The 10,688-nt window shown below is 42.8% G+C and overlaps 1 long non-coding RNA gene across 1 annotated transcript; it reads left to right on the top strand.

Annotated features, from left to right (window-relative positions):
* The first annotated feature begins 469 nt into the window (after positions 1–469).
* Positions 470–9,453, top strand: LOC100937400 (uncharacterized). Its single transcript, XR_656426.3, has 4 exons — positions 470–801; positions 8,101–8,168; positions 8,622–8,721; positions 9,154–9,453. It is a non-coding gene; the product is annotated as an uncharacterized LOC100937400 (long non-coding RNA).
* The last annotated feature ends 1,235 nt before the right edge of the window (positions 9,454–10,688 follow it).

Raw genomic sequence — 10,688 nt, forward strand, 5'->3', positions numbered from 1 at the left:
ATAAAAAGCCCCAGAAATTCCCTCAGAAAAGTGAACATATAGGTAACATTTCACAGACAAGCTCAGGAGTTTCTGGGCCTTCAGGAGAGAATCATTCCTCACAGGAATTTTCTCTCGAGAACTTTCTCAGCCCTTGCTGTGGATATCAGTCCAGCCTGGCTCGCTACCGAGCCTGATACACTCAGTCACAGCAGAAGCCTCACGGTGGGTGTGTCCCAGGCCACGCTGAGGCTGTCACAACACACACAGTGGTTTTCAAAGCCTATATTCCACATGTGCTGCCAACAAGTAAGTGTGCAAAAAATATGACTTTCTGCTCAAGCCTGTTCTTCAAGACCTCTCAAAAAGCTCTGCTTGGAAAAACGGAGTATCAAGGCCTGATTTCAAATCCCAGGGGACCCAGGAGTCCAGTACCTGGAGCTGGAGGATCCAAAACGGAGTGGCCTGGGAAAAGATATGTGTGGGAGTCCTAATCTAACTTGGATTTTCAAAAATTCACATAATTAAATTTTTCTGCCTGTTGTTTTGCTGGTAGTGAAGTAACTTTTGCTCTGTTGCCTAGGCTGGAGTGCAGTGGTGCCCTCAGAAGTCACTGCAGACTCAAACTCCTGGTCTCAAGTGATCCTCCCACCTCAGCCTCCTGAGTATCTGAGACTACAGGCTCATGCCACCTTACCAGGCTAATTTTTTTGTTTTAATTTTTTGTAGAGACAAGGTCTTGCTATGTTGCCCAGGCCAGTCTTGAACTCCTGGATTCAAGCAATCCCCCTGTCTTGGCCTCCCAGGGTGCTGGGATTACAGGTATGAGTTTCAGATAAGTAACTTACCTCTAACTTGTCCCCCTCTGCATGTTGTCCTTCAGCTCCTAGATATCGGGACGCTATTTGTATTAGTTTCCCAGGACTGCTGTAACAAATTACCCCAAACTTGGTGACTTAAAACAACCAAAATTTATTCTCCCACAGTTCCAGAGGCCAGATGTTTGAAATAAATGTGTCAGCTGGGCTGTGTTCCTCTGAAGGTTCTAGCAGGGACCTTTCCTGGCCTTGTCCAACTTCTGGTGGCTCCAGTTATTTGGTGGCTACGGATGCATCACCCAGCCTCTGCCTCCATCTTCTCACAGCCTTCTCCAACTCCCTGTGTGTGGCTCTTCCATTTGTCCCATAGAATGCTTGTCACTTGATTTAGGGTTCACCTGGCTAATCTAGGATGATTTCATCTAAAAATCCTTAGCTTACTTATATCCACAAAGACTTTTTTTTCCAAAGAAGGTTACATTCACATTCACAGGTTCCAGGGATTAGGGTGTGGGTATATTTTTCAGAGGCCACCACTTAACCCACCACAGTATTGCTCATTTACGTCTCTAGCATCTAATAGTGCCTGGCATGCAGAGTTTAACAGTCACTCATGTATTTGTTTTTGATGGTTTAGATTTAAACCTGGACCCAGGCACTCTATCTGCTCCATTCCCAGATCTGAATAAAGGGTAGCATGTGTTTGCAATAAAATCAATGTCTTTGACACTCCTTGACTATGAAATAAGCCACTAGGCTAATTAGAGTAAATAGTTTCTTGCTTTCCTTAGGGATTTCTGTTAGAGTATTTTATGCTATGGTTTCAACTTATCACATGCTAAGTATGCAGGAATCACATAAGAATAAGGCAAATATGTTTGAAGGTCTTTTTTCTCCCTGAGACCCTCAATGTCTGATAATAAATCAGATTTTATTTATGAGATAAACTTTCACGTATGTATTTCATAATATTTATGAGGATACAAAGATAAGTATTTACAGGAGTACAACTATATATGTAGATGATTTTATTTCCATCATGTGGCATTTCATTGACACCTAATACTGACTTCCAAGTGTCCATTTAGATGATATGCATACAAAGGAAATGACATGCTTTTTCTTCCTTTAAAAATATAGCTGATGTGATGCCCCCAATAGAGAGTAAATGAATATAGTCAAGTTTTCCCAACTTTGGAGTACAAATTTTAAGCTTTTCATTAAAACCTATTTATGCCTAGTGTTCCATTATTGGAACACTAAGCATGTGGGAGTTATTTATATCCTACTGCTCAAGGTCATCACCAAGGTCTGATTTTTCGCACTCAAAAAATTGCAACCTCAGGCATAAATTGGTTAAAATATACTATGACGTATCTCCAACTTCATCCTGGAATGGTTTTATCTGACAGGGTTAAAAGTGACAATGAGAATAAGTGGCTGGGTGCGGTGGCTCACGCCTGTAATCCCAGCACTTTGGGAGGCTGAGGCGGGTGGATCACGAGATCAGGAGATTGAGACCATCCTGGCTAACACGGTGAAACCCCATCTCTACTAAAAATACAAAAAATTAGCCGGGCGTGGTGGCAGGCACCTGTAGTCCCAGCTACTCCGGAGGCTGAGGCAGGAGAATGACGTGAGCCCAGGAGGTGGAACTTGCAGTGAGCAGAGATCACGCCACTGCACTCCAGCCTGGGAGACAGAGCGAGACTCCGTCTCAAAAAAAAAAAAAAGAGAATAAGTCTGACTTTCCAGCAGGAAATTTTAAAAACAACCTTTCCCTGTGTATGTAACTCACATGGTATGTACCTTACAATTCATGCGACTGGTCATATTTTATTTATGAAATATTTGGAATCTGGAATCCAAAATCAGGGAAGGTGCAGATTCTTTGTTCCCTATTCATAGTGGAAATTAGTTCAAATTGCTTTATTTTTAGCGTTGCCATTCCACATTATTTTAAAGATAAGACTTTTGGGGTGACACTTTATTATTATTTTTATCAGTGTTTATTCATTTTTCCAATAATCAAGAAAGACAAAAACCAGAAGAAAGCCAGAGAAAAAGTGAGTTTCCTGTCTGCAGTGCTCAAAGCATACCACACACATTAGGAAATGACAGAAATGCACAAGCTAGACATCCAGCCAATCAAAACACATGGCCCAGAACAGTCAAGTTTAAATGGGAGCATGCATTCCAAGTCTTGAAGTTTAAGACACATTAACATTAAGCCATTACTGGGTATATACCCAAAGGACTATAAATCATGCTGCTATAAAGACACATGCACACGTATGTTTATTGCGGCATTATTCACAATAGCAAAGACTTGGAACCAACCCAAATGTCCAACAATGATAGACTGGATTAAGAAAATGTGGCACATATACACCATGGAATACTATGCAGCCATAAAAAATGATGAGTTCACGTCCTTTGTAGGGACATGGATGAAATTGGAAATCATCATTCTCAGTAAACTATCGCAAGAACAAAAAACCAAACACCGCATATTCTCACTCATAGGTGGGAATTGAACAATGAGAACACATGGACACAGGAAGGGGAACATCACACTCTGGGGACTGTTGTGGGGTGGGGGGAGGGGGGAGGGATAGCATTGGGAGATATACCTAATGCTAGATGACGAGTTGGTGGGTGCAGCGCACCAGCATGGCACATGTATACATATGTAACTTACCTGTACATTGCGCACATGTACCATAAAACCTAAAGTATAATAATAATAATAATAATAATAAAAGAAAAAAAATTAAAAAAAAATAAAAAAAATAAAAAAAAAAAATTGAGATTTTATTGCCCACAGGAAAAAAAAAAAAACAAAAAACATTAAGCCTTTCAACTTCACATAGTAATACAATCCAGCAACAACACAGCATCAATGAACAAAATCAGACTTCACTAAAAGAAACAGCTTGTGCTTCCCCCAAGGGAGCCCTGTAGACAGATTGCACCTCAAAGTTGAAAGGACAGTTAAAACGGCCTTCTCCTTGTTGCTTTCTCTGTTCTGGGACCACTTTGCAATTTTCCTTCTTTCTGAATATGTTTTATCTCAGGTACAAATAAGTTGGCTCTTCTGCAAAAGACTAGCCAACTAGTCTACCACAGAGTTAGTTAAGTCTCATTGTTTCAAATAAATTTGTGTTTTATTTTTAAACTCATTGACAACTCTATGTGTTTTTAATTAACTTCTTTGACTTCAGTTGTTTGAAATCCAAAAGTGGGCTTGGATAAAAATTAGCTTTATCAGTTTATGCCAGTGTGTGTTTAACCAGGTTTTTTCTTTACTATACATTGACTCCAGATAGATGGGGACTATTTGTTTATCAAAGGCTGGCTTTTCCTGCATATCTCTGTGGCAGACACTGGTTGGGTTACCTTGTGCAAAACGGCTCACACCAAATAGGGTTGGGGGAAGAACTGACACTTCCAAAACCAACTATGTTTGCAATTGTATACAAGTGTCAAAGAGCCTGCATTCTTTATAAAGCTTAGCTAGGCATTGAGATGTAGGCTTTTAAAATATGACTTCTTTGTGGGTTTGTTTTGGTTTTTTGTTTGTTGGTTTTGAGACAGGTTCTCACTCTGTTGCCTGGGCTGGAGTGCAGTGGCACTATCACGGCTCACTCTAGCCTCGACCTCTTGGGCTGAAGTAATCCTCCCACTTCAGTCTCCTGAGTAGCTAGGACTACAGTTGTGTGCCACCACACCCAGCTAATTTTGTTTTGTTTTTTGTTTTTGTAGAGCTGGGGTTTCGCCGTGTTGCCCAGACTGTTCTGGAATTCCTGGGCTCAGGTGCTCCTCCTGCCTCAGCCTCCCAAAGTGTTGGGATTACAGGCGTCAGCCACCATGCCTGGCCATAATATGACTTCTTAAGCACCTTTAATACACCTAAGTGTTGGGCCCTATCTTTCAATTTGCCAGATACAGGGTGGTCATATAGTTTATTGTCCATGCAAGGATCTTGAGAATGGTTAGGGTTGCTAACCAGATGGGTTGCCAGGACATCTGGTGTAAACCTGGATATCATATATATTGGGACTCTTCTGCCCCATGTGCCACTACCAAGTGTTTTTGAAGGCCACGTTTGTGTTGAAAATATTGCTAAATTTCACCTGCTAATTGTTCTGATGAATCTATGAATTTTTTTTCATCCCGGAATCATCCATGACTTCCTACTTGATCCATCAGATATCAGTATCTCACTATTTCTGGACTCCAGGACACTTTTCCACCACGAAGTTCTTTTTCTGCTTACAGTGCTACTCTCTGTGTTTCCAGTCTCTGTTCATGGAGATCCCAGTGATTCTTTGGGACCTAACTCAGCAGGGTCTCTTCCGTCACCTTAGCTTCCACAGGGCTGTATTTGTATCCTCCTTAGGGCACTCACCTCTTTTGGTTTTGTTATATTTTTATGTGTTGTACCATTCTTCATTACTTAACTGAGAGAAGGAACCAACCACAAAGCTGCACCTCTACATTACTCATTGAATGTGAGCCCCTTGTTTTAGCTACTTCTTATGTGTTTGGTGAATTGTTTTTCGAAGTGTGGTAGGAAATAAACATCCAATAAGGTAGAAAGCCTTGTTGTATTTGGCAAGGAACAGGCCGATGCTACTGCTGGATTTGAATGCCAGCTTCTCCAATTAAGAGCTGTGCAATCTTGTGCAGGTTACTTAACCTCTTGGCGGCCTGTAAAATGGGGATGATAATAGTACCTACCTCCTAAGATACTGGGTATTTACTGTTGCCAGGCACTGTCCTCACAGAACAGTGCTTGGCAAACAGTGCCTGGCAACATTAAATACCCAATATCTCAGCTATTTTTATTGTTCAGACTTCATTTCCCTGTTTTTCGAGGTTTTATTCACAATTTTGAATTGTATTGCAAATAAAAGAAAACCAAGAGCTATCGGCATGTGTAATGGAGGGAGGCCTAATGGCCACCTACGTCAGGCACACCAGCAATATCCACTGAGAACTAATGCCTTGGTGACCCAAAGGACACTTGATGAGACAGAATAAAAAGTCCTCTTGACTTGAAGAGCCAACCAGGCCAACCCCAACTTCTCAACTTGAAATCAGAGAGTTGAGGTGCTGGTTCTCCGCACATCTGTAGAATAGGGACCATAATAGTACCTACCTCATGGGGTTACAGTAAAGATGAAATGAGATCATCTATGTAAAGCACTGAGCATAGTTTCTAGTACCTGCTCTACATTTGCTGTTGTTCACAGCATCTGTCCTGGAACATGAGTTGATTGTTGAGAGAGGTGTGGTGGGTGTTCCGGGGAAGATATCCTCATATTTCCTCCAGCCATCAGGAACCTCATGGCTAGCTCAGCAAGAGAGTGAGAATGCAAGCCTCTTGTTTTTTTATTAGAAATGGTGATGAGGAAACCGCCTTCCCCTCTCTGCGAGCATCCAGTGCAGGAGGGCCAACATCTACAGCTGCAAGAATGATCAGCTTGATGCTGAGGCAAGAGTTATGATTAGCAACAGAAGTGGCAAATTAAGGTCACTGACTAGCAGGCTGGGAAGAGCCAAGAAATCTGTATTAATCACCAAGGACAGAACATGAGCTCTGTGAGACTCTGCAGGGAGAAAAGAGGCTGAAAGTATCCACAGTACTTCTGGAAGGGGGCTCAGAACCAATGAGTTTTCATTAGCATGGCTATTTCATCCTATAACCCTGGAGTCACTCACCCAGAGTATAGTGACCTGAAGAACTCGGGGTTACACACAGCACAGAGCCACTGTCCCAGGGAAAGAAGTTTATTTGCTTCCAGGTGCCTCTGTACCTAACTGTTACTGTTCTTTTCCCAGGGTCCCCAAAGAAGAGAATTCCACCAACTTTTCTTGGCATTCTCTGCCAATAATTAGCAATTTTTTCTTTATATTTATCCTTATTAATGCCTATTCCTGTTCAGCTGTGCTCATGGAAAGATAGCCAGCGTGGTTTGCACTCTCCCAGGCAAGCACATCTCAGAGTCCAAATGGCACAGTTGCCTTCAGTTAATTTTCACTTAGATCTTAACCTTCTGAGTTTATTTCCACTTGAACTCTGGATATTAAAGTAGAAATAATGCTTTGTGACCTTTAAGCGGGACACCAGCTGCTTCTCCACCCTTTCCCCTGTGGTTTAGTGACCCACACAGTCCAGTTCTGCAATAGCCTTGTTTCTGGAGTTCTAACCTCCTTCCCAGCAGGGAATGACTAATGCTTAGAGCCACGCATTACACCAAGGTTTACCAGGCAGAGCAAATAAATGGTCATCTGAGACATGCTTTCAAACAGAGATCTCTGTTCTTGGCATGAAGGTTAAGGTTAGTGAAAAAAAGTCCCACCTCTGCCCCTTTCTGTTCAGTTCCACCCCTTTATCTTCCCAAGGACATGATGAGAAAGATTTTAAAAGTGATCACAGTGGTTTATCTTCACGACATGGGCAGAGTTCCATGAGTCTTGTGACTCAGTGACACTCTGAGGAACCCATGACTGTGGGGTGGGCTTGGAACAAATTCACTGTTGGCAGAAGCTGTCCACTGCCCCCATTTTTTGCTCTGGCAAAAATAGATTTCAATGGCAGCTTACGAAGGGGCCGCGGTGGGGAAGAGGTTGTGGTAAGAGAACGTTCTTTCACATTCTCCAAATCTTCCAAACCAAGCTTTGCTCCATGGGACCACTTCACCCAGAAGTCTGGGCAGGAGCTCAGGCTCTGACACTGTCATGGCTCCCAGCTTGATGGATGGGAGGAGGCGGGGAGCTGGGTTTCCAGCCAGGAACTAAGGGAACTCAACGCTCCTACAGTCCCTTTACTTACTGGGATGGTGTTCACGGCCTCTGCCCACTGAGCCTGCCAAAATAATCTGTCACAGTCAAGCCCAATCACTCCCCATTCCCTGCTCCAAAAAAGAAGAAACCTTGCTGCAGCTTCATAGACACTTGGTCAATCTGCAATAATAAAAAATAGAGGCAGTGGGGCATGGGGAAAGGGAAAGAAGAGAGGGCGGGGGCTGGTGATGGGACAAGTTGAGTTTGGAGCTGCAGAGTGGGAAACTATGGGATGGGGTGGGAATACACAGGGGAGGATGCCTCCTTAAAGTAGGCTTTGGACTATGTATATGGATCCCCTTTGGGCTTTGGAATAATTAGTGAAAGATCAGAGTTATCTTGAAATTCCTTTTGTTTGCAGGACTGCATGTTTGGCTGCTCTGTGGGGGTCTTGGCTGTGTAAAGGTCACAGTCACTGTGTAGTGGATTATGGGTTCATTCATCTCCACAGGGCAAGCTGGAGAAGTTTTTCTTGACTCACTGGAAACAGAAGTAAAAGGCTGAGGAAGGCATTGCGAGGTGGGTGTATCACACAGGCGATGGTGAAAAGTGGAGGTGATGTGGTAGGAAGGAAGGCATCCGTGTTTGCTATTGACTTTCTATTTCTTCTGCCAGGGAGCCTGGCAACCGGGTCGCCTGTTGCCCAGTAGTGGAGCAGTCACTTCATTTCACTGTGTCTCACAGTTGTCTCTGCTGTTGGCAACTGGATGTGGGAGGGAACAGTGAAGAGACTACTAAAGTTTAATGTCCTTTTTATGACCAACTTTTGTTGCTGGCCCCTTCCTCTTGGAAAAAGACACTGATTTATGACTGAACCATCCCTACACATGGAAATCAAATCATTCTTTCTGTCTCTTAGCTTATTTTTGTTTAGAGGAGCGGATGGCTTCCATAGGCTGTTCAGAAAATGGCTAGGACGAATCGGAGTAAAAAAACTTAAAAATTTTTATTTCTGTCTCTTTCTCCCCACAGAGGAGTTTGAAATTCTTGCTTCAGGCCATATGGAGTGGATATTCTTTCCAGAAGGAAATTACAGACCACTCTCTGTTTCTACTCAACTGCTTTTCACTCCGTAAGTGGACTCTTTGAAGCAGCCTTTTATTTACCTCGGATTCTGACATGAATAATTATTTAATTGCCTTTCAGCCTACACAAGATAAGGAACCATGTCTCAAAAATTGTATAATTCTCTTAACTAAACAATAGCCAAGCCATCCGGGGTAGTTTTCAAAGGAAAAAAGAATTCCTCACATATGTTAAGCATTTATTATTTTCAAAATGCATTGCTCTGTATTATTTTGCTAAATTGGATAACGTATACGAAAGCACTGTGTAAATTACATCACATAACAAAAAAGTGAAATGTTATAACAATGATCAATTTGATTTCCATGTGGGAAACTGAGGCTTCACGGGGGTAAGTTACAATCCCAAATCACAGCAGTTAAGCAGAGCCCAGACAGTGGTCTGTCTTCTACCTCCGGATGTGCTCTCTCCTCTGCAGAGGATGCTTCACCTCTTGGGGCCTTCCCCAGCAGAGGCCCAGGATCACCTGCAAAAGGCTTTCCCAAGGGTGGGGCCGGAAGCAGGGCTGCAGATATGTGTCCTGAACCTCCCATGGACCCTGCTGGCTCCCTTCAAAGGCTTCGGGCATAGCAACTTGCCTTTCCGTCTTGTTCAGTCTTCACCAGTCAGCCGTCTGCAGACTTCTCTCCCTCACGTTGTGGCAGAGGAGTTGTATATTCTCTAGATTTTAAAAATATGTAAGTTACTTTTTCTTTAAAAAAAATTGTCTCTGAAATAAGCTCCCAATACATTTGCATATTTTTAAAACGTGTTAGCAAATTCTCATAATAGGATTTGCGTTTGTTAGAAGAGGACTGGGGCAGAAATCACAGAGGGATGAAGCACCTGCCACTCCCCCACCCCTCAGTGGGTGCAGGCCACCCAGGGAGGCAGCAGGATGCAAGGTGGAGGAGTACCCCCAATACCCAAGAACCCCATGCAAAGGGCAGAGCAGCCTGAGAGCAGGGGCAGGATACCAGAGGGAAGGGCTCAGGAGGGTTTCAAATGCATCAAAGGACACAATCAACAGAGTGAAGGGGCAACCCAAGGAGAATCAAAGAAAATATTTGCAAATCATACATCTGATAAGGGATTGATATCCAGAATATATAAAGAACTCCTGGCCAAGCACAGTGGCTCATGCTTGTAATTCCAACACTTTGGAAGGCAGAGATGAGAGAATTGCTTGAAGCAAGGAGTTCAAGACCAGCCTGGGAAACAAAGTAGGACTCCATCTCTACAAAAAGAAAAAAAAAATTAGCTGGATGTGGTAGTGCACACCTGTAGTCCCCGCTACTTGGGAGGCTGAGGCAGGAGGATTGCTTGAGAGCAGGAGTTTGGAGGCTGCGGTGAGCTCTGATCTCACCACTGCACTCCAGCTGAGCTGATACAGTGAGACCTCCTCTCTTTAAAAAAAAAAATTAAACATTTAAAAATAAGAACTCCTGTAACTCAACAACAACAAAGTCAGTCCAAATAAAAAATGGGCAAAGGACTTGAATAGACATTTATCCAAAGATGGTATGTATACAAATGGTCAATAAGCATATGAAAAGATGCTCAGCATCACTAATCAATCATTAGGAAAATGCAAATCAAAACCACAATGAGATACCACTTCACACTTATTAGGAAGGCTATTAATGAAAAAAAAAATAGAAAATAGCAAGTGTTGGATATTGAGAAACTGGAAGCTGGATGCATTGGGAATGGGCCGGAATGTAAAATGGTGCAGCCACTATGGAAAACAGTATGGTGGTGCCTCAACAAATTGAACATAGAATTACCATATGTTTCAGCAATTCCAAAGAAACATCATTCTCTGGGGTAAATACCTGAGGTTTGCTGTCTCATGCCAAGGATATCGAGTATGCAGACACACAGGAAGTGGGTTTAGGAGCAGAGGTTTAATAGGCAAAAGAAAGAGAAAAGAAAACAGCTCTCTCTTCTGCGAGAGAGAGGGGCACCTAAGTG

Source organism: Pongo abelii, chromosome 14 (genome assembly GCF_028885655.2).
Source record: "Pongo abelii isolate AG06213 chromosome 14, NHGRI_mPonAbe1-v2.0_pri, whole genome shotgun sequence".
NCBI classification, from domain to species: domain Eukaryota; kingdom Metazoa; phylum Chordata; class Mammalia; order Primates; family Hominidae; genus Pongo; species Pongo abelii.